The sequence below is a fragment of the Aquarana catesbeiana genome, linkage group LG03, assembly GCF_042186555.1.
Source record: "Aquarana catesbeiana isolate 2022-GZ linkage group LG03, ASM4218655v1, whole genome shotgun sequence".
In the NCBI taxonomy this organism is placed as follows: Eukaryota; Metazoa; Chordata; class Amphibia; order Anura; family Ranidae; genus Aquarana; species Aquarana catesbeiana.
Window position 1 is genome coordinate 101623736 of NC_133326.1, and position 22004 is coordinate 101645739.

Genomic DNA, 22004 nt, shown 5'->3' on the forward strand with positions numbered 1-22004 from the left:
TGAGGTGGAAAATGGCCAACGGGCGTTAAGTGTTGTACTTGACATCCCCGGGGTGGCCTGGACCGAGGAAAAGATTAGGCAAGCTGTAAAGACACTAGTCCCAGATCAGAAAGTTTGGTTGATAGAAGGCAAGATCAATCAAGAAAACTCCCACACTTATGCCCTAATAGAGTAGAGGAATGGGATCCCCACTGTTCTCCAAAGGGAGAGGTTACGTTGACCGGCGATGTTGAAGCTCGTCTAATCCAGCTGAATGTGCCCCACATGAGTCCAGAAAGTTAAAGCCAAGCAGCCCTGGCAGAGGAAGCAACCTTACTGGCACCAGTAGCCATGATTAGGCCGGAGTTCATTTCAGCTTTGGGAGATTTTGTGACAAAATGTCAGAAGGACATCCCAACATACATTGGGACCGGGTATCGGAAGCTGAGAACATTTTCGAGTAAACAGCCAGTGCCCGCTGGGGAAGAGGACTATGAAACCTGGATGGAGCAAGCAATGCAGGCCCTGGAGGATTGGGATGTACCAGAAGCCCAAAAGAAATAGCGCATCTCAAGTTCAGTCGAACGCACTGCACAGCCAATGCCTACCTCGCCATGTTGCAAGAGGAGTTCGAACTAACAGAGAAGGCTGCATTTGATTTACCAATTTGAGCATGCTCTCCAATGCGAGGCTGAGCGCCTGTCCAAGTATATCCGGCGATTAAACAAAATGCTAAACCAAAGTGTATTAAAAAAGGGAATGGAACCTATAGCCATAGATCAAGCTAGAATGCAGCAGATCCTGAGAGGTGCTCTACGCTCTGATCCAGTTTGGATCCAGCTAAAGACTTCAGCCTATGTCATGTCATTAAGGCATCCTAAATTTATTAGGGTAGTGAGGGAGGAAGAGGCTATGTTTGAGGGCAAGAAAATTGCAACCAGGCCAACATCAGCATCTCTAGCTGACGTTGGGTCAGTGGGGGCAGCGGAGCCCAATTCAGAGATAGCCACTCTGAAATCCCAGATGTCGCGGATGATAGAAATGTTGAATCTGTTAGCAGCCAAAATCACCACATTGTTCAGTGAATGTACTCTGGGGTACTTCTCCAACTTGTACCATTGCCTCTACCACAAAACCAGTAAATCAAGGTGTGACAGACCTAGCTGGGACAGAGGCTGGTGGAGAGGACTGAATGCAAGCCTCTTGCCTTTTGATTATGGGCCCTGGATTTTCAATGGAACAATACTCTTTGTGAGGTGAATTAGAAATCCAGTCTGAACTGTACTAATCAGACTCAGTCGTGTATATATTGTATGTTGTTTGATTCTGTTGTGGACTCTTCTGCTGTGGTCATTTGGGATGTGTGTCTCTGAAGAGGGAGGGGGGATTCCTCCAGCAGCCCCCTGCTGATAAGACTGATTCATACTGTTGAGACATATACTGTGAGGAGATGCTGGTGTCATCAACTCCACTCACCTGTCTGATGTCAGCTATAATGTGTTTAATGTAAATGAGTTTAGTCTGGCTTACCACAGGTTCTAAGGGTATTCAACTCATTGTTGTTTGTTCTAATTAACCCTGTGTTGATGTTTATGGTAATGTGTATTGAATAGTCAATGAGATGATCACATTGTCCTCTATACAATGTAGGAGACTGGCCGACACCTATTGGAGCTTCTGCTATTGTGAGAAAATGTCATGTGGTTGTACTTATGATAATTAACTCTGTTACTGTGTGAAGCTCGGTGCCCACAAGTCTGTGTCCTACAGGTCATGTCTCTGAGTCATCTGGTCTGGGTAAAAGGATTAGTTAATTAGCTCATGTTAATTAGGTTAGGTTTTAGTCATTCTGCTGTGTATATATTTGTGTGAGCTCTCAAATAAAGAGTCAGTCCATGTTAGCAACAAGCAAGTGTCGACTTGTTTTGTGCTCAGAGAGGTTGGAATATCTGATATCTGTATACAGACTTGGGAGGAAGTGGTATATGACGGAAGCACTCAAGCGGAGTGTGGGATGTTCCGTGACATTGGTGGCAAGCAGCGGGAAAGCTTCCTGCAGCCTGGGAAATCTAAACCTCCACCTGGATCCAAGATCAGGATAGAAGACTTCAGTCACCCCAACGGAGATATGGACCTGGCATCAGAGTTCCCGGGGCTGCTGCGGATCATCCTTTCAACATACACCAGGACTGTGTCTGAGGATGAATACCTAGAGCTTAGGCAGCAAATTCGGATGGAGCTCTGGATTGGAGCCCTCCAGCTCGCTGGTATAAAACAGGGCAAGTGCTTTCCAACCCAAGAGCAACGGGCCAGTGACCAACGGGCATTGTGGATGGCATTCCTGGGAGAGCGGCCCCAGGAGCAATGGGTGACTGAGTTGGACAGGCTGGTCAAGCAGGAGATGGAGCTGGAAAACCATTTTCAGGCTCTGCAATGGCACGCAGAGCAGGGATATTTAGGGGAGACAACAGAATGCTCTCCGGAGGGATATGACTTTGGCAGCCCTGGATTGCTGTGGGAGAGCCTTACAGATCATTTTGTGTTTGGCGATGAAGGGGAACCTGCCCTTGAGGACCTGCGAGAATATAGAGAGGCTATGCTCTGTCTTGCAGGGGTTTTAGAGCTCAAACCTGATCTGGACCATTTGCTAAGGAAGGAACAGCATCTGGAAAGGGCATACAGGAAACTGCTAGAACACGTTCAGCAGCATGCCAGAGAATCGGCAGTGGAAAATCCGGAGATTGCCATCCCCAAACCTGAAGTGCTGACAACAGGGCAGAGCTCTGCTAACCTCTGCCCAGCAATGATAGCATCTTCTGGGTTCCATGGACAGGAGATGGTGAACCTCTATCCCCAGACATCAGTTGCAGAGACATGGAATTTGATAGACTTTTCTGCTGAGGAAGAACAACCTGATGAGCCTCCAGCAGAAGAGCTGCTATCAGGGCCAAAGTTCACTGTGCTCTGCTCAGCACCAACAGTGGCTTCGGCCTTCTTGAGAGAAGAGGTAGTCGGCCTTTCTCCCACAACAATGACAGGGACATGTGATTTTCTGCCAGCAGCATCTATGGAGTTACAACAAACTTCTCCAGCTGATGATCTGGTATCTGGACAGATTGTCCAAGACCTCTGCCCCACACCTGCAGCAATTGGGGAGGCCCAAGGTGAGGAGGTGGCAGTCTATCGCGAGCTGCAGATCAGGATCCAAGGAGAGAATGCAGTCATCACCTCACAACTGCAGCTTGATCTGGTGTCAGTGGATGGGGCTTCAGTCCCCACCTGTATAACCCAGGGATGCTGGGCAGTCGGCCCAGATCCTCAACAGCAGGATGGAGTGAGCCCAGTCCCCCTGTCTTCTCTCCAGTGGCAGAAAGGACTCCAGGGAGAAGGGCCAGTCCGGGTCTCTCCCCAGCGGAAGATATGTTCTCTGAGAGAGGCAGAGGTTGGCTGGGTGAGTAATACTATGTTTGGAATAATTTGTTTGGGATACTGTGTGGGTACAGGCAGTAGAGGACTGGAACTACTGACTAACTTCGGAGTCAACCCGTCTGGCTTCTCTGTGCTAATGCTGCGCACTCAGGGCTGCTGCCCTCGATCACTGGTGAGGTCCCAGGTCTCAACCTTCAGCTGCTGCAGTGATTTGGGAGGGAGCTTCCAATCCCTGCTTGCCACCGCTACTCAGCCTGCATAGACTAAGTACATTCAGAGAGGCGTGCACTGTGAAAGTGTGTGGGGAGGGGGAATATGAGCAGAGAGGTAAAGTTTGTGTGTGTTTAGCAGAGGGAAAAGCATTGTACACAGAGGAGAGTTTGGGGGAATTTGAGCAGAGAGGAAACCTGAGAAAGTATGTGTGTGTGTGTGTGTGTGTGTGTGGGGATTTGTGATGAGAGGTGAGCTGGGGGGATATGTGATGAGAGGTGAGCTGGGGAGGTTTGTACAGAGAGGGGTGCTGGGGGATTTGTGATGAGAGGAGAGCTGGGGGGATTTTTAATGAGGGGAGCTGGGGGGATTTTTAATGAGGGGAGCTGGGGGGATTTGTGATGAGAGGGGAGCTGGGGGGATTTGTGATGAGAGGAGAGCTGGGGGGATTTGTGATGAGAGGAGAGCTGGGGGGATTTGTACAGAGAGGGGAGCTGGGAGGATTTGTGATGAGAGGGGAGCTGGGGGGATTTGGATTTGTGATGAGAGTAGAGCTAGGGGGAATTTTGGGAAATTTGCCTTATGTGATACACAGTTCTAAGCCCTAACTCATTACAATTTTTTGGCACCACAGTAATTATCCCCTCTAAGGAAGGTGTGTCTGGGGGCGGGGTTTGGGTGTGGTTGGGGTGGAGAGTTGGACAGAGAGGGTGAGTTCCCGCACCTTTCCTCTGAGAAAAAAAAGCCCTGTGTATGTATGTATATATGTGCATATATATATGTGTGTGTGTGTGTGTGTGTGTGTGTGTATATGTGTAATATATATATATATATATATATATATATATATATATATATATATATATATATATATATATATATATATATATATATATATATATATACTCTGCATCCAGTGTAGCCTATATCTACAGTGCATTCTGTGGTGTACTGTTTCTAATACACATCAGGCGGTGTACACAGTATAAAATACAGTGCAGCCGTTGTACGGTTTCTCATAGAGTGCAGACGGTGTAGACAGTATCTAATATAGTGTGTACAGTTTCTACTACTTTTCTGGTGGTGTACACAGTATCTAATAATGTGTACAGTTTCTACTACATTTCTGGTGGTGTACACAGTACACAATACAGTGTAGCCATAGTACAGTTGCTAATACAGTGCAGGCGGTGTACACATTATCTAATACAGTGTGTACAGCTTCTACTACTTTTCTGGTGGTGTATACAATATCTAATACAGTGTGTATAGTTTCTACTATACTTCTGGTGGTGTACACAGTTCACAATACAGTGCAGCCATAGTACAGTTGCTAATACAGTGCAGGTGTTGTAGACAGTAGCTAATACAGTGTGTACAGTTTCTACTACACTTCTGGTGGTGTATACAATACAGTGCAGCCATAGTACAGTTGCTAATACAGTGCAGGTGGTGTACACAGTATCTAATACAGTGTGTACAATTTCTACTACACTTCTGGTGGTGTACACAATACAGTGCAGCCATAGTACAGTTGCTAATACAGTGCAAGTGGTGTACACAGTATCTAATACAGTGTGTACAGTTTCTACTACACTTCTGGTGGTGTATACAATACAGTGCAGCCATAGTACAGTTGCTAATACAGTGCAGGTGGTGTACACAGTATCTAATACAGTGTGTACAATTTCTACTACACTTCTGGTGGTGTACACAATACAGTGCAGCCATAGTACAGTTGCTAATACAGTGCAAGTGGTGTACACAGTATCTAATACAGTGTGTACAGTTTCTACTACACTTCTGGTGGTGTACACAATACAGTGCAGCCATAGTACAGTATCTACTACTTTGCAGATGGTGTACACAGTATCTAATACAGTGTGTACAGTTTCTACTACACTTCTGGTGGTGTATACAATACAGTGCAGCCGTAGTACAGTTTCTAATACAGTGCAGGCGGTGTACACAGTATCCAATACAGTGTGTACAGTTTCTACTACACTGCTGGTGGTGTACACAGTACACAATACAGTGCAACCGTAGTACAGTTGCTAATATAGTGCAGGCAGTGTACACAGTATCTAATACAGTGTGTACAGTTTCTACTACACTTCTGGTGCTGTACACAGTACACAATACAGTGCAGCCGTAGTACAGTATCTACTAATTTGCAGGCAGTGTACACAGTATCTAATACAGTGTGTACAGTTTCTACTACACTTCTGGTGGTGTACACAGTACACAATATAGTGCAGCTGTTGTACAGTATCTACTACTTTGCAGGCAGTGTACGCAGTATCTAATACAGTGTGTACAGTTTCTACTACACTTCTGGTGTAGACAGTATACATTACAGTGCAGCCATTGTACAGTTGCTAATACAGTGCAGGAGGTGTACACAGTATCTAATACAGTGTGTACAGTTTCTAATACACTTCAGGCGGTGTACACAGTATCTAATACAGTGTAGTGTGGTGTTACAAAACAAAAAATACATCATCTCCGCAAGGCCACCAAGGAGAGGCAGATGCTCACAGGCCACTAAAAGAGGGCAAGCAGCCTCTGTGTCTACAGTCAACAGTGCTGGTCATGGACATGGTTCATCCTCTGCAGGTGGCCGTGGGGCACGGTTGTCCTTTTTTTTTCTGCTGCTGGCCGTGTTATTGAACCTGAACATGCAGAAGAGTTGGTGGTCCTCATCCCCCTCATCCTCTGTCACCCAGGCGCAGAGTAGTTTGCCTTCCAACACAGCTTCCAAAGCAGCCTATTCCACCGGCTCTTTGTCCAGTCACTCCTAACATAGCCCCACCATCATGCACGGAGGTGTCCCCAGAATTATTCGACCACAGTGTTGGGTACATGCTGCTGGAGGATGTGCAGCGATTTGAAGGCGCCAATGTTGGTTCCCAGATTGAGGAAGGTAGTAACGTGAGCCTAAAGAGAGGGGGTGCCCAAGAAGGACAATAAACTGGCAGTCATGTTCCCCCAGCTGCAGCATACTGCCAAGTTTGCTCCAGTGACAAGGAGGGAGGGAATGATGAGGTCACTGACTATGCTTGGGTGCCTGAGAGGAGGAGGCACAACTCCAACGAGGCAGGATGTCCTCTAGGGTGCAGCTTAGGGGCAGCCACCCTATTGCATCACACCACAGAGCTCCGCAGGTGCAGGGCACTGCTGACTCCTCGCTGACTTTTGGCAACCTGCCCACCAACCGCCTCATTTGTGACATGCCCACCAGGTGGAACTGAACATTGGCAGTGCTGCAGTGGCTGCACACGCAGCAGAGTGCCATCAATGAGTACCTGTGCGAGTATGGCACCAGGACAGGGTCAGGGAAGCTTGGCTTCTTTTCGCCACACCAGTGGCTACTTATCAAAGATGCATGCACTGTCCTGTCACCATTTGAGGAGGCCACAAGGGTGGTGAGCTTTGTAATTACATGCCCCTGTTCAACATGTAATTACATGCCCCTGTTTAATAGGGGCATGTAATTACAATTTTTGATATAATATTTCAACTCTGGGCCCGTTCCTGCACCCAACCCAACAAGAGTATCTGTGAGGGGTTACAGTGTTGTGGCACCACCCCCCAAGACCCAATTTTGTCTGCCCCTGTTCAACAGGAGCATGTAATTACAATTCTTGATATAATATTTCACAGCAGGACCCTTTCCTGTGCCCATTAAGAGTAACTGTGAGGGCTTACAGTGTTCTGGTACTACCAACACCTAAGGCCCAATTTTCTGCAGAGCATATAGGGCAGGCCGTATAGTGTATATATACTGCTGTTCAGAGTATATAGTGCCTGGGGGACCCCCGAACCATTTTTAAAAAATCCTGAAGGGCCTGGTATGGATTTTGGGGGTGACATCCACACCATTTTTTTTTTTTTGTATTTTTGATATTTTTATCTATATTACCGGTATCCAACAATACATTACAGCCATGAGCAGTGTTAAATGACATTTTTTCCTTTCTAAATGTAATTTTGCTGTGGTACTGTTATAAACATGGGAAAGATGCGCTATTTTACAGGCATACTAGGGACACCCCCCAGGCACAATATTGTAAGGACTATTTCATTTTTATTGTTTCACTTCAAGCATTATTAAAATCACTGCTACCAAAAAAAGGCCGTTTTAACAAATTTTTTTGCATTAATACATGTCCCCTGGGGCAGGACCGGGGGCCCCAAACATTTTTTATGGCAATAACTTGCATATAAACCTTTGAAATTAGTACTTTTGTTTTTTTACATTCGTTTCCCATAGGCTTTAATGGTGTTTGCATGTGCGAACAAATTTTTTGCCTGTTCGCATGTTCTGCTGCAAACCGAACCGGGGGGTGTTTGGCTCATTCCTACAGACGACAGGACAAATTAACTACTCTACTCCTGTTAGATTTTCTGACAAACTAGTGGGACCTTCTCCCATCTCCCAAGTTGAAGGCATCTATACAAGGGCCATTCTGGACACTGGGGCGCAAGTTACCCTGCTATATAGAGACTTTTACGACAGGCACCTCAAATACTTACCCCTGCAGGAATTGGAGGAACTGAAGAAATGGGGTATCAGATACCATCACGCTGGTTCTTGGCGACAGGGTACTGTGCATGTCACGCTGGCTCACTCATCGCAAAAGGAAAACTTTGTTTTCCTTTCACGATGAGTGACAGGCAGTGCTGACAGCTGTCTGGTATGAATCCTGAGGGGGAACGCCGCGCCAAATTTTAAATGAAAAAACCAGCATGGGTTAACCCCCCAGGGGCATACCAGGCCCTTAGGTCTGGTATGGATTGTAAGGGGAACCCCCACGCCGATTTTTTCCCCCCCCCCAAAATCCATACCCCTATCTGAGCACGCAGCCCGGCCGGACAGGAAAGGGGGTGGGGACGACCGAGCACCCCCCTCCTGAGCTGCATGCCCTCAACATGAGGGGGGTGGGTGCCTTGGTAGAGGGGGGTGCCCTGCGGGCCCCCCCACCCGAAAGCACCTTGTCCCCATGTTGATGAGGACAAGGGCCTCTTCCCGACAACCCTGGCCGTTGGTTGTCGGGGTCTGAGGGCTTATCAGAATCCGGGAGCCCCCTTTAATAAGGAGGCCCCCAGATCCCGGCCCCCCCACCCTGTGTGAATGAGTATGGGGTACATGGTACCCCTACCCATTCACCTAGGGAAAAGTGTCAATTAAAAAAAAAAAACACAGTACACAGGTTTTAAGAGTAATTTATTAGGCAGCTCCGGGGTCTTCTTCCGACTTCGGGGGGTCTCCTTCCGACTTCTCCCGGTGTTCGGCCTCTTCTCCCGGTGTTCCGCCGCTATCTTCTTCCAGCTCTATTGCCAGCGAGGGGCCCAGTCTGCTGCCGCTGTCTTGCCGCCGCTGTCGTGCCGCCACTGTCTCGTCGCTTCTTCTCTTCTTCCGATGTTGACACGGCGCTCTCTCTGGCTGGAATGCTTTGTGCGAGCTGCGGAGCCATTTATATAGGCGGTGACCCTGCCCCCTTGTGACGTCATGGTCCCAGCATGCGCAGGGATTCTGGGGTCACGCCCCCTTATGACACCAGAGTCCCTGCGCATGCTGGGACCATGACGTCACAAGGGGGCGGGGTCACCGCCTATATAAATGGCTCCGCAGCTTTCACAAATTATTCCAGCCGGAGAGAGCATCGTGTCAACATCGGAAGAAGAGAAGAAGCGGCAAGACAGCGATGGCAAGACAGCGATGGCAAGACAGCGATGGCAAGACAGCGGCGGCAAGGCAGCGGCGGCAAGACAGCAGCGACAAGACAGCGGCAGCAGACCGGGCCCCTCGCTGGAAATAGAGCTGGAAGAAGATAGTGGCTTGGCCCGGGAGAAGAGGCGGAACACCGGGAGAAGAGGCGGAACACCGGGAGAAGAGTCCGAGCACCGGGAGAAGTCAGAAGGAGAAACCCCGGAGTCGGAAGAAGACCCCGGAGCTGCCAATAAATTACTCTTAAAATCTGTGTACTGTGTTTTTTTTTTTTTATTGACACTTTTCCCTAGGTGAATGGGTAGGGGTACCATGTACCCCATACTCATTCACACAGGGTGGGGGGCCGGGATCTGGGGGCCCCCTTATTAAAGGGGGCTCCCGGATTCCGATAAGCCCCCCGCCCGCAGACCCCGACAACCAACGGCCAGGGTTGTCGGGAAGAGGCCCTTGTCCTCATCAACATGGGGACAAGGTGCTTTGGGGTGGGGGGGCCCCACAGGGCGCCCCCCCTCCCCCAAAGCACCCACCCCCCCATGTTGAGGGCATGCGGCTTGGTACGGCTCAGGGGGGGCGCTCGCTCGTCCCCACCCCCTTTCCTGTCCGGCCGGGCTGCGTGCTCGGATAAGGGTCTGGTATGGATTTTGGGGGGGACCCCCACGCTTATTTTTCGGCGTAGGGGGTTCCCCTTACAATCCATACCAGACCTAAGGGCCTGGTATACCCCGGGGGGGAACCCACACCGTTTTTTTTTATTTAAAATTTGGCGCGGTGTTCCCCCTCAGGATTCATACCAGACAGCTGTCAGCACTGCCGGTCACTCATCGGGAAAGGAAAACAAAGTTTTCCTTTCCCGATGAGTCAAGGAAGGGGGTACCATCCAATTATGTCACAAGAGTTGCCGCCATCCCTGACGTAAGGAGAAAAGGAAATAACCCCTCATGGAATGGTGGGACTTTGAAGGCAACGGAGTAAATAAAAGCAATTTTATTGGTACAAATATGCAAAAAAATACGTATAAGGAAAAATCTGTTACAATCACATAGAATGGTCAATTAACAATAAAATCAGGAATATACTGATGAGCGAACCAAATGTGTATTCATGTAGTCTTCCACCTGAGCCTACGCGTTTCGGGACTGCTAAAGGAGTCCCTTCATAAAGGGCAAATTGTAGGAGGATTTTACACTACATAACAAAACATGAAATAGCGTAATTAGAAATGAATGCATTGAACATATTTCCTGCATCTAACATCATTCTGTACATTTTAACAAAAAAAAAAAAAAAAAAAAAAAATTGCACATACCCAAGTATATTCAGGAAGGGAGGCTGACTGTCAGAGTAAAGTCTCGGGGGCAAAAACACACAGGACGCCAGGAATCCAAACAAGGAAACGAGCGTACATCTGGCCCCGCCTTCTCCACGCTGGTCCCAATGTGCCACCCCAGTTCACGCAGGATGATGAGGATGCTCATAGAGGAGTATAAGATTCGTAGTCTAGCTCTTGACAAAGAGATTGACAATATATATTCAAAACTACAAACCTTTAAAAGTCTTCCCTCATTAAAGGAACATGAGGAAAGAATTAAGATTCACTTGGATCAAATTACTACTGAAACTCTCAGAAAAAAAGATAAAAAGTTCTGGCGCGACAAATTATCCTTCCAGGAAGGGAAAGCATACAAGTGGACCCAAAATAACCATACCTCAAATCCCAAAAATAAAGGTCTAACTAAATCCACCATGGAAAGAGGCTCAGACTCATCTATCAATTCCTCCGCGTCTGTCTCCTCCTCCTCTCGTAATTGTAATAGGAACAGGCATAACAAACCCAAATATCCTCTATCCGGAGAAGACGGGAATGCACATAAACACATTTCCGAACACCCTACCTCCATTGCCCCTTCCACCTCACATATGTCGGGCAACCACGGTGCACGTAGCGAGGACCTTTATCCCCCCACAGACATCTCTGTTGGCAACACTGCTTCCTCCTCACTTACGGCTGTTCAGCTCTCGCAATCTAGTGCGAGCTCAGCATCTAAGATGGAGGTGGGCCAAAGCTGATTTTTTCCTCAGGACACGATTCCCAAATTAAAAACTTAAAAAGTACACAATTAAATACCATCAACGTTGATGATAGAAATATCATCAACTTATCCAACTACATCTTATCAGATGAAGAGAAATCCCTCTTGTCAAAGGGTCTGAGCTTCTGTCCCAACTCCAATCTTGACACCTTTGAGGCTATTAAAGACCTAAACCTGTTCGCCCGCAAGTTGCTATTGAAGAGTATGTACTCTAAGGCCAAAACTAAACCCGAAACCATCGATGAACAACATGACAAGGACTTAGATGTCCTTTTGTCGCTATTGGAGAATGAGGACTCTTCTGACCTTATCGATACAATTGATTTAGATTCCTTCCTTCTTGATAAACCCATTGAAACAGCTACTCCATCCTATGCTAATAAGAAGTTGAAGAATAAATCGGATAAATTCCCTTCTCTCGGTTCTAACCCTAATTTGCTATCCTTCGTGACTACGGTCACGTCTGAAATAAAAAAACTTAAAATACACAAAAAGACCGGTAATGTATCTCCCTCTGAATTGCTCGCCTTAAACACCCTCAAAAAATGCCACTCCCTTGTCATTAAGCCTTCTGATAAGGGTGGCAACATTGTGATCATGTCGAACGAACAATATAAAACCATGTGCCACAAAGTTCTGTCCAACCGGGACTGGTACAGACCTATCCCCAGGACCAGTATTGCCAAATTTGAGATTCAATTTTATGCCCTGGTTGACGGTGCCTTTTCACAGGGTATCATCAATCAGGACATTTGGGAATTTCTACGAATAAAGTTTCCCAAAATCCCAACCTTTTATTGTCTACCCAAAGTTCATAAAAACTGTATAACTCCACCAGGTAGGCCTATAGTCTCTGGGAATGGGGCCATTACGGAACATCTGAGCCTTTTTGTAGACTCCTACCTAAAACCATTCGTCGAAAACCTGCCTTCATATGTGCGTGATACTATCCACCTACTACAATCCCTGGAAGGTCTACATGTCTCATCACAGTCATTGCTGGTAGCCATCGATGTCGAGGCCCTTTATAGCTCGATTCCCCACCATTTGGGGCTGACTGTTGTCAGACACTTCATCACCCAAACACACAGAGATGATAAAAAACTCTGAGTTTGTCATTATGGCTCTGGAGTTTATCCTTCATCATAACATCTTTTCCTTTGATGGCTCCCACTTCCTCCAGGTACAGGGCGTTGCTATGGGGACCTCCTGTGCCCCGTCCTACGCAAACCTGTACCTGGGGGAGTGGGAGCAGTCCTTTCTCTCTGACGAGGCCTTTAGATCACATACTCAACACATAGCCGCGTGGTATCGTTATATAGACGACATTTTGGTGTTGTGGGAAGGTTCCGAAAATCAACTAAACGAATGCATAGAAATGATGCAGCACAATACCTTTAATTTAAAATTCACTGTGACCCACAGTCCACACAGTATTACATTTCTGGATACGACCATCAGCAAGAACTCTGAGGGGACCCTCTCTAGCAGCCTCTTTCGGAAACCTACCGCGGGCAACACCATCTTACATGCCTCCAGCTCTCACCCCCCACCATTGATCCGAGCGATTCCCTACAGCCAATACTTGAGGCTGAGACGGAATTGCTCTGACCAACAGACATACTTGACTGAAGCTGCCGCACTCAGAGACAGACTTCGTTTGAGGGGCTACTCTTCTACGCTTTTGAAAAAAGCGTTTAAACGCGCCAACAGACATACTCGACGGGAACTTCTCTTTGGTCCTCAAAAAAAGGCTGCGATGGATCCTACCACTAGGATTATTATGAGGTTTACAAACCAACACGAATCGGTCAAATCCATTTTTAACAAACATTGGCACCTTCTACACTCTGACTCCACCCTACGTCCACATTTACCCGCACGACCAGCGATCACCTATCGGCGCACCAGTTCCCTGCGCGACCACTTGGTCCACAGTGAATTTGTTGGTAAATCGCGTGGGGATCCCTGTAAGGGGTTTGGAACATTCACATGTGGAGGATGTTCCATATGCAGATTTATGAATACACAACAGAACGTGACCCTCCCAAATGGGCATCCGTATAGACCACGCCACTTTTCAAACTGCAAGACTGAGGGTGTGATATATCTTTTAGTTTGCCAATGTCATCAATTCTATGTAGGTAAGACCAAACAAAAATTCTCTTTGCGAGCCTCACGGCACATCACCGCCATAAGGAAAGCGAATCCAGAGCTCCCACTGGGTAGCCATGTGGTGAATGTGCACCATGGTATCTTTCCCAATATTTATTTTTTAATTTTGGACAGAGTTCACCCCAGCCCGAGGGGTGGGGACTGGAACAAGGCCTTGCTACAGCGGGAAGCCCGTTGGATCATGGACCTTGCCGCCACCTCACCCCCCGGCCTAAATGATCACTTGAGTTTTAGACCCTTTATAGAAGGTTTCTCTTCTGGGGTTTGTGAGAAAGATTTATAAGGTGTTGATTCGTAGGGTGCTGTTATGTCCCTCTTTGTTACCTTTTTAATATTTTCATATGTTACTTTTCTTTTTTCCTTTCCTTTTTTTTTTTTTTTTTTTTTTACCTCAGTATATACAGGCTTATCATCACTTGAGGTACACTGTCGGTGCTACTCGGGGAACAACTTTTTTACCACAGCTCTGACCCCTCTTTGTCCCGCCCGGCGCACGTGGGCCTCCCGGGATTTGCCGTCCCATGGGGGGCCTCCTTATGGGCGCCCGGAATATATTCGCGGGGTGGTTGGCGGCCAATGGCTGCCCTTCCATGCCTGTGGATCTGGTCGCCCCTCTATGCGTCGGTGGGCGGTTGCTGCATGACTCCTCACACAGTCCGCTGTGGGGGGGTGCCGTGCAGTTTCCGCCCAGGGTCCCACTGCCCCGACGGTGCCTATTCAGTGACCACCGAGGATACTAAGATATGAGATTGATGGCCTCGTTTCATTTAGGTAGTTGTGCTTGTTTATCGCCTTTGCCCCTCCCCTTTCTATTTACCTACCCCTCCCTTTTTAAATCTTATGTAGCAATGTTCTCTCAGCGGCCCCCTTTGTAGATTGGGCTGCAGTGTTCGGGTTGTTATGTGCCCTGTCTAAATATTAATTGACTGGGCGGAATGCCTCTGCGCAGAATGTCTTTTCCCTGCTGTCAGGGCTTCCGTTTTCCCCTCCCCTTTGGACGGAGCGGCGTCACAGCGTTACCATGGATCCCCTTTTCCAGCGTCCATAGGTGGATCGGCGTTGTGGGGTTTCCATGGTGTCTACACCCTGATTGGAGCGGCGGTATGATTGGCGGAACTCAGATGCCAATCAGAACCGCACTAATTTCCTCTTCCCCTCTATATTTAACCACCGGACGCCATGTCGGTGTCACTGTCCGGCTCGGCGGCGGTGGTTAGAGACGGCACAAGCAGGATTATCGATCATATTGCAACACAGTACCTCAGACACGGTAATGTTGTCATCCATCTCTTTGTTAGCACTGTTGTTTTTCTGGCAACCTCCAATTGTGGTATGTTTCCTATTGTGCCTTCCCTGATGAGTTTCCTGTTTATGCACATTAGATATCATAATACACAGCAAATACTCCTGTCTTGCTGGTGAGTAAGCTCTTCCTTCTCCTGTATTACCCTACAGATTCTGTACTGTATGAGGCTGCTATCTTTTACAACTTCTGGAGCTGCTTGTGCTCTCAAGGGACATTCGTTCCCCCGCTCGCACATTGGGGGCATCTATTTACACCCAATCACCATATCCTTCATATACCAACATTGGGGTAAACTATGAACACTTAGATTGTTTTTTTTACACCCGGCCTGTACGCATACCTGCATGATGCGTTGCGTCTATGCATTTTTAGCATATGGGTGCTCTTTGCTTCTTTACAATACCCCAGCCTATTTGGCCCCTCTCCTTTGTGTTTTCAGATAATTTTTCCCCCCCTCCTCTGGCTCTTCGCTTTTTGGACCCCTTCGGGATAGTGTTGCCACTCCCGGAATTCTCTTCTGGGGTGGCACATTGGGACCAGCGTGGAGAAGGCGGGGCCAGATGTACGCTCGTTTCCTTGTTTGGATTCCTGGCGTCCTGTGTGTTTTTGCCCCCGAGACTTTACTCTGACAGTCAGCCTCCCTTCCTGAATATACTTGGGTATGTGCAATATTTTTTTTTTTTTTTTTTTGTTAAAATGTACAGAATGATGTTAGATGCAGGAAATATGTTCAATGCATTCATTTCTAATTACGCTATTTCATGTTTTGTTATGTAGTGTAAAATCCTCCTACAATTTGCCCTTGATGAAGGGACTCCTTTAGCAGTCCCGAAACGCGTAGGCTCAGGTGGAAGACTACATGAATACACATTTGGTTCGCTCATCAGTATATTCCTGATTTTATTGTTAATTGACCATTCTATGTGATTGTAACAGATTTTTCCTTATACGTATTTTTTTGCATATTTGTACCAATAAAATTGCTTTTATTTACTCCGTTGCCTTCAAAGTCCCACCATTCCATGAGGGGTTATTTCCTTTTCTCCTTTCCCGATGAGTGAGCCATCTCGGCGCTGGCTCCAGCGACGGGGCTCGCAGGTGTCAAATCTCGCCGAGAAATGCGGTGAGATTGACACAATATCGTGGTCACCTACTGTACTTACCGGTCAAGTTGACTTTTGACCCTTCCGTAACCAGACAAACAATAACGTTTGATGCCCTCGCCCCATCAGGAGCCAACAAGCATTCTCTGATAATAGGAACAAACACTGAACTTGTCAGAAGGCTGCTCACTCCTCATGTATTGAAGTCTAACACCCCAACCAAAGGCATATACCCTATGCTGAGACAAGTACATCAGCACCTAGTTGAAGAACAGAGAGCCCCAGCTGAAGGAGTGGGAAAGATCTGGCAATTAGACAGAAGTGAGAAGATACTACAGCCTGGAGAGGTGTCGTGTCTGCAAGCTTCAGTCAAACTCAATTGGGAACAACCGGGCCCCTTTGTTGTCCTTGAAGCTGACTGCCAGGGAGAGTACACTGGAGTGGAGGTAATCCCAGAGGTGATATCAACTAGGGCTCTGCAACAGAGTTGTGGGAAGATCCCTGTCAGCGTCCACAATGTTACGACCTCACCATTGAAACTGCAGGCCTGAATGCTGTTAGGACAAGTCAATCCAGCCACCCCAGTCTTACCATCTGATTTGGAGAAGGGAGAGAAGGACAGACTCGGTTTTACCCACAAAACACCCCACTGTCATCTGAGTGGAAAGAAAAGGTCAAAGCCCAGCTTCTGAGCTGGCAGCATATGTTTTTGAACCATGAGTTTTATGTGGGGTGTGCGAAAAGTGCCCAGCACCGGATTCGCCTTCAGGAAGACAAGCCATTCAGGGAAAGAGTCAGACGGATTCCACTGGGTGATCTGAAAGATCTCCGTGAACAACTAGCAGAGCTGAAGAGATCAGGCATCATCAGGGAGTCTAGGAGCCCTTATGCCTCCCCCATAGTAGTGGTGCAGAAGAAGAATGGGTCCCTAAGGCTGTGTATCGATTATCAGACGCTCAACAGGAGGACCATCCCTGATCAGTACACCACTCCAAGGATAGAAGATGCCCTGCAGAGCCTATTGGGGGTGAAGTGGTTTAGCGTGCTGGATCTGAAGAGTGGGTACTATCAAATCTCCATTCACCCTGAAGATAGGGAGAAGACAGCGTTTATCACCCCAGTACATAGTTACATAGTTACAGTAGGTGAGGTTGAAAAAAGACATAAGTCCATCAAGTCCAACCTACTGTATGTGTGTGATTATATGTCAGTATTACATTGTATATTCCTGTATGTTGCGGTCGTTCAGGTGCTTATATAATAGTTTTTCGAAACTATTAATGCTCCCTGTTGAGACCACCGCCTGCGGAAGGGAATTGCACATCCTTGCCACTCTAATGCCCCGTACACACGGTCGGACATTGATCGGACATTCCGACAACAAAATCCTAGGATTTTTTCCAACGGATGTTGGCTCAAACTTGTCTTGCATACACACGGTCACACAAAGTTGTCGGAAAATCCGATCATTCTGAACGCGGTGACGTAAAACACGTACGTCGGGACTATAAACGGGGCAGTAGCCAATAGCTTTCATCTCTTTATTTATTCTGAGCATGGGTGGCACTTTGTGCGTCGGATTTGTGTACACACGGATTTTGTTGTCGGAAAATTTTATAGCCTGCTCTCAAACTTTGTGTCGGAAAATCCGATGGAAAATGTGTGATGGAGCCTACACACGGTCGGAATTTCCGACAACAAGGTCCTATCACACATTTTCCAGAAAATCCGACTGTGTTCGGGGCATTACAGTAAAGAACCCTCTATGTAGTTTAAGGTTGAACCTCTTTTCTTCTAATTTTAATGAGTGGCACGTGTCTTGTTAAACTCCCTTTTGTGAAAAAGTTTTATCCCTATTGTGGGGTCACCAGTACAGTATTTATAAATTGAAATCATATCTCCTATAAACGGGGGGGGGGGGCAAGCCTCCTCCTTTTTAAATACTCTTACCAGATTGGCCTAGAAAATAAGCCTCAAACCAGCCACCGCTGAATCATTCATTATATAACGATATCCTCACTGGCGCTCTCATATGCAGGGATAGGATGTCATGCTGATGCTCTCATACCCAAGAAAAATGAGATCCATAGCATAATTCCGTTTTAAACTTTAATTAAAAAGTAACCATACCCCCCTCATAAGAATCACACTTACAATGTAAACTTTAAAAAATAGGCAATCTGACATCCAAACACGTCCGAATGGGAGCAGCTGCAAGGCGGCGTCTCCTACCTCGCTCTGTATACAGTACTCTTAGGTTCCTGCTTCCTGCTTCGATTGGCGTGATGGTGTCACTCTGCTGACAGTCCTTAGAACCAACCCTGATGCGTTTCGTCATACTGACAATCTGAGGGTGTGGTCTAGCATCATAACATGCCGGGATTATAAACCATTCTTCCCTCGCTGATAACCTATTAGAGCGAGGAGAGTGGGCACTCGCCTAGGCTCCTCCCATTCGGCTTACAATGTCCCACACATAGATATGGCATAATCACACAGTGAACTTGAATATTATAGCAGACAGAGTATCACATGTCACTTTGTGAAATTCTCAAACAAATCCATCCATTATCCATGATTTAAATAGCCCAATAAAAACAATCATAAATGCATAATAAATGTTTGTTAAAAAATTAACAAAGAAAATACTAAAATGAAACTATAGATAGATAGATAGATAGATAGATAGATAGATAGATAGATAGATAGATAGATAGATAGATAGATAGATAGATAGATAGATAGATAGATAGATAGATAGATAGATAGATAGATAGATAGATATCTCTCAGGAGCTCATGTATAAAATGCAATATTATTGTTAATAACATGGCAATAGTACCCAAATTTATCTTAGTATTTATACCCTCTCTATGGAATGCAAGTGATAAAGCACTTACTATATTTAAACTCAACCTAGATCTTCCTAAATGTAAAACAGCCAAAAGTGGCAATCCAGTAGCAGGGGTGAACCTGTGGTGGTCCCAGTACGTGATCGTCAACGCCATATTAGAATAATAAAGTGAACCCTAACTGTTTCATACATTCCCTACCTCTACTATCACCTTTTAGTAATCACTATTGAAGCATTTCACATCTAAATCAATGTTCATACCTCTAGGCGATAATGTGTCCATGAGGAATATCCACCGAGTTTCTCTTTTCAATATTTCTCGTACCATGATGGACCCTCTCCAATTGGGGTGTATACGATCCACACCCCAAAATTTGAGACCAGACAGATCTTGGTGATGATAATTTTTAAAATGCAAAGATACACTGTGGTATTTGAACCCAATTTCTATATTGTGTATGTGTTCAGAGATCCTGACTTTCAATTTTCTTTTTGTCCGCCCCACATACATTAATTTGCAAGGACATTGCAGCACATACACTACATGTGTAGTGTTGCATGTAATAAATTCAGAGATATTGAAAGTCCTATTGTTACCAGTGGACACAAACTCTGTTAACCCTCTAATCGGATTCTGTAACAGAGAACATACACTGCACTTCCTACAAGAATAAAAACCAGTGCACTGCCAGAATGTATTTCTTTCTTGACTGGGGGGGGTCCAATACTTTTTTAACAACCCTATCACCAAAATTAGGGGCCTTACGGTAAATAAATAAACGACAGAGCAGTTGATAATACACCCTGTAGGACCCTGTCCATACACAATACATGCCAATGTCATTTGAAGATGTTTTCAATATCTTTGAACCCTCATTCTTGTCTGGGGTTGGGTTGCCGACTACTATCTTTCAAATATACCTCTCTCGGGGCCTCCACCAATTCTTTTATGATCTTATCCAGATATTGCTCTTTATACCCTTTCTGAATAAATCTGTCTTTAATGACCTTAGAGTGTGTTTTAAAGTCACTATCGGTAGTGCAGTTCCTCCTGACTTTCATCATTTGTCCATTCGGAATATTTTTCAACCAGTGAGGATGGTGTCCACTTCTCACCGGGAGAAAACTATTTCTATCCGTTGGTTTAAAATATACAGTAGTGGTTAATATTGACCCTTGTCTCATCACATCAACATCCAGGAAGTGAATATGTTCCCTACTAAATTCATATTTCAACTTTATATTGTTTTTATTCGAATTTAATATTCTCAGAAAATTGTGTAGGGAGCATTCATCACCTTCCCAGATGAAGAATAAGTCATCAATATATCTTCTGTAGAACTGAAGATGTTCATTTCTATTTGCAAATATGGATTTGTCCTCCCATTCCGGCATGAACAAATTGGTGTTGGTTTTAGGAAGGGCCAGAAGTTGGGGATATTGTTACTATACTTACCTTGGGTTTATGTGCTTTAGTCAACCTACCACTAATGCCCCCAATACTACCCTCTGGAATATGTTCCACACTGACAATCTCTAACTCTGGGCCCTCCCCCCATTGCCTAGTTTAAAAACCCCTCTAACTTTTTGGCCATCTTTACTCCCAGAACAGTAGGGCTCTTTGAGTTCGACAGGATGCCTCAGGTTCTGTCTGTGCTCCAACTACATTTCAGAGGCTGATAGAGAAGACAGTAGGAGACATGAACCTGATCAAAGTGCTGGTGTACATGGATAATATCATCATCTTCGGCAAAACCCTCAAAGAACATGAACAGTGTCTGGAGAAAGACCTGAAGAGACTCCATGAAGAGGGATTGAAGCTGTCCCTGGAAAAATGGGCTAGGCGGAGTACTGTATCAGAAGCACGATGGACGCCTGCGGCCTGTTGCTTATGTGAGCCGAAGTCTTGCATCTGCTGGGAAAAACTACCCTACTCGCAAGTTGGAATTCTTGGCTCTGAAGTGGGCAGTGATGGACAAGTTGAAAGACTATTTGTATGGTGCAGACATCATGGTCAAAACTGAAAACAACCCACTCGTGTATATACGCTTCAGCTTAAAATAATGCCCAGGAATTGGGAACAGAGTTGCTGATGCCCTGTCGAGGAGACTATATGACTTGGGCGTTTCCTTTGAAGAGTGGACTTAACTGACTCCAGAAGGTATACAAGCCTTGTGCCAGGGAGCAGAACATCAGGCCAGAGGAAAAACTGGGGCAGAAGTAGGGATGAGCCGAACACCCTCAGGTCAGTTCGCACCAGAACCTGCGAACGGACCAAAAGTTTGCGCAAACTTTAGAACCCCATTAAAGTCCTATGGGACTCGAGCGCAAAAAAAGTTTTTAAAATGGCCGTTTTTTCGGGAGCAGTGATTTTAATGATGCTTAAAGTGAAAAAATAAAAGTGAAATATTCCTTTAAATATCGTACCTGGGGGGTGTCTATATTATGCCTGTAAAGTGGCGCGTGTTTCTCGTGCTTAGAACAGTCCCTGCACAAAATTACATTTTTAAAGGAATAAAAGTGATTTAAAACTGCTTGCAGCTTTAATGTAATGTCAGGTCCCGGCAATATGGATGAAAATCAGTGAGACAAACGGCATGGGTACCCCCCAGTCCATTACCAGGCCCTTTGGGTCTTGCATGGATATTAGGGGAACCCTGCACCCAAATTAAAAAAAGGAAAGGCGTGGGGCCCCCAGGCCCTATATACTCTGAACAGCAGTATACAGGCAGTGCAAACAAGACAGGGACTGTATGTTTGTTGTTAAGTAGAATCTGTGTGTAATTTTGAACTGGTAGATTTTTAAAGTGTAGCTCCAGCCAAAAAATCTATTTTTAAGCTTTTTGGAAAACATAGGGAAGGGTTATGAACCCTGTAACATTTGTTTTGCTGTCTGTGCACCTCTTTAGAAGATTTCACCTCACTTTCTGTCCCAATGACAAATGTTTTTTGAAAATTTGGGTTTTTTAGTGAAACAAGGATTGGTGATAAAGCATCAGTGAAGAGGAGACAAGTTTTTCCCATATTAACTCTTACAGGAGAGAATTTCCCTTCCTAGGGGTAGATTTAATCTCACTTCCTGTTGTCTCCTTTCGTTTGCAAGTAGGAGTCGTTTGTAAGTTGG